The 1,752-nt window shown below is 38.4% G+C and overlaps 1 pseudogene; it reads right to left on the bottom strand.

The window, feature by feature from the left end:
* Positions 1-374: 374 nt before the first annotated feature.
* The window catches only part of LOC102837841, an 83,168-nt pseudogene continuing 81,790 nt past the window's right edge, over positions 375-1,752 (bottom strand).

Genomic DNA, 1,752 nt, shown 5'->3' with positions numbered 1-1,752 from the left:
TGCTTTTGAGCTATGGTGTTGGAGGAGAATATTGAAAGTGCCATGGGCTGCCAAAAGAACAAACCCATCTATATTGGAAGAAGTGCAGCCAGAGTGCTCCTTGGAGGCCAAGATGGCCAAACTTCATCTCTCATACTTCAGACATATTGTCTGGAAGGACCAGTCTCTGGAGAAGGATATCATGTTTGATAAGGTGGAAGGTCAGAGAAAAAGACCCCCAGCGAGATGGATTGGCCAAGTGGCAGCATTAATGGGCTCATGTGTTGCAACAATAGTGAGCTTGACCCAGGATTGGGCAATGTTTCATTCTGTTGTGCATAAGGTCGTTATGAGTCGGCACCGACTCAATGGCACCTAACAACAACAACAATTACTGATGAATATCTTGAGGCATGAAACTGGATCAGAAAAGTGCAGGGGAAGACCACTGCCAAAGAGTAATTTCCAAGAACTTGGTATTTATTTTCCATGGTAAAACAAAAGCTCAGGAATTATCAATACATGGTTTAATGATGTGTAGCCATTCATTAAGATATTCAACCAGATCCAAAGCATCTGCCACATTGTCTCCTTCGGAAACAAATTTCAACAGAACTGCCATTGGAATTTATCTAGAAAAACTTTCCTCATAGAGTGCTTTTGTGATACCACCTCCAGGGATACAGACGCAAAGCTCAGAATCCTTGATTCAGGGAATGCACTGACTTTTTTCCATTTCTCCCCAGTTAAGGCTTTTTATTTTAATTTGAACAGTCTTTTGCATAGATGGTGTAAGTAGATAGTGAAAAGGAGTATTGTGAAGCTGTAGAACACTGCGGTGATATGATGACTTCTTGAAAGAACAACAACTCTAGCACAGTTACTATTTTTAATCCAGGAAAACAGCTTTTCACAGAATGCCTTAAATTTATATTTGATAAAAATGGATCTTAACTGAAGAGCCACTAGCTTCCATGAAGGTAACAAGTGTATATCAGGAGAGTGAAGCCCGTTAGCTCAGGCACCGATTCCTGTGTTTGCAAGGCACAATCATGGCTGCAGCTTGGTGGTGGATGAAAGGAAACAACAGGAACTCTCGACCTCTACACTGCATTCAGTAGTTCTTAGCTGCGGGAACCCAAGAAGAACACGGTGGGGAAGGTACATACAGATTTTAAAACAAAAAGTTTCCATGATCTTTAGTTTAAATGTGAGATTTATCATGAAGATGATGTTTTTTGTTTTCCTGCTATATTTAGCCCTTATTGCTAATGTTAAATGAAATCAACACCTCCGATGGAAATTTTGATGAGTTATAAGCATCTCATCTGAAATCGGTTCCAAGATTTCATCTTCCTCTCAATTTGAGTTAGTGTTCTTAGAATATTAATATTGATCTACCGGAATACATTCAAACTACTTCAGAGAAAACACACATATGATGCATATAAACAAACATGCATTTAATCTCCTAACTGAAAACTTTAGAGAACTTCAGTTTGATTATGGCTTCATTCAAATATTTCATTGGTGTCATTTAGGATTCTTTCCAGCTCTTAAGTTTGCTTTCTGTATAGTGGCCTTCTTTTCAAATATGGGTGCCACAAATTTTAGATTTGTGTTCTATCCGCATAGCAAATTCAAAATGGTGCACTCTTTCTCAACAGTTCCAGATACGTTTCTATTAAGAACACTCATTTTTTTTTTTCAAGAAAAACTGTGACACTTGTCCATTTCTGTAGCTAAAAAGATGGTATCATATTCCTGTCCAAT

The sequence above is a fragment of the Chrysochloris asiatica genome, unplaced genomic scaffold, assembly GCF_000296735.1.
Source record: "Chrysochloris asiatica unplaced genomic scaffold, ChrAsi1.0 scaffold00071, whole genome shotgun sequence".
Taxonomy (NCBI): domain Eukaryota; kingdom Metazoa; phylum Chordata; class Mammalia; order Afrosoricida; family Chrysochloridae; genus Chrysochloris; species Chrysochloris asiatica.
This window is presented reverse-complemented; position numbering and strand designations above follow the sequence as displayed.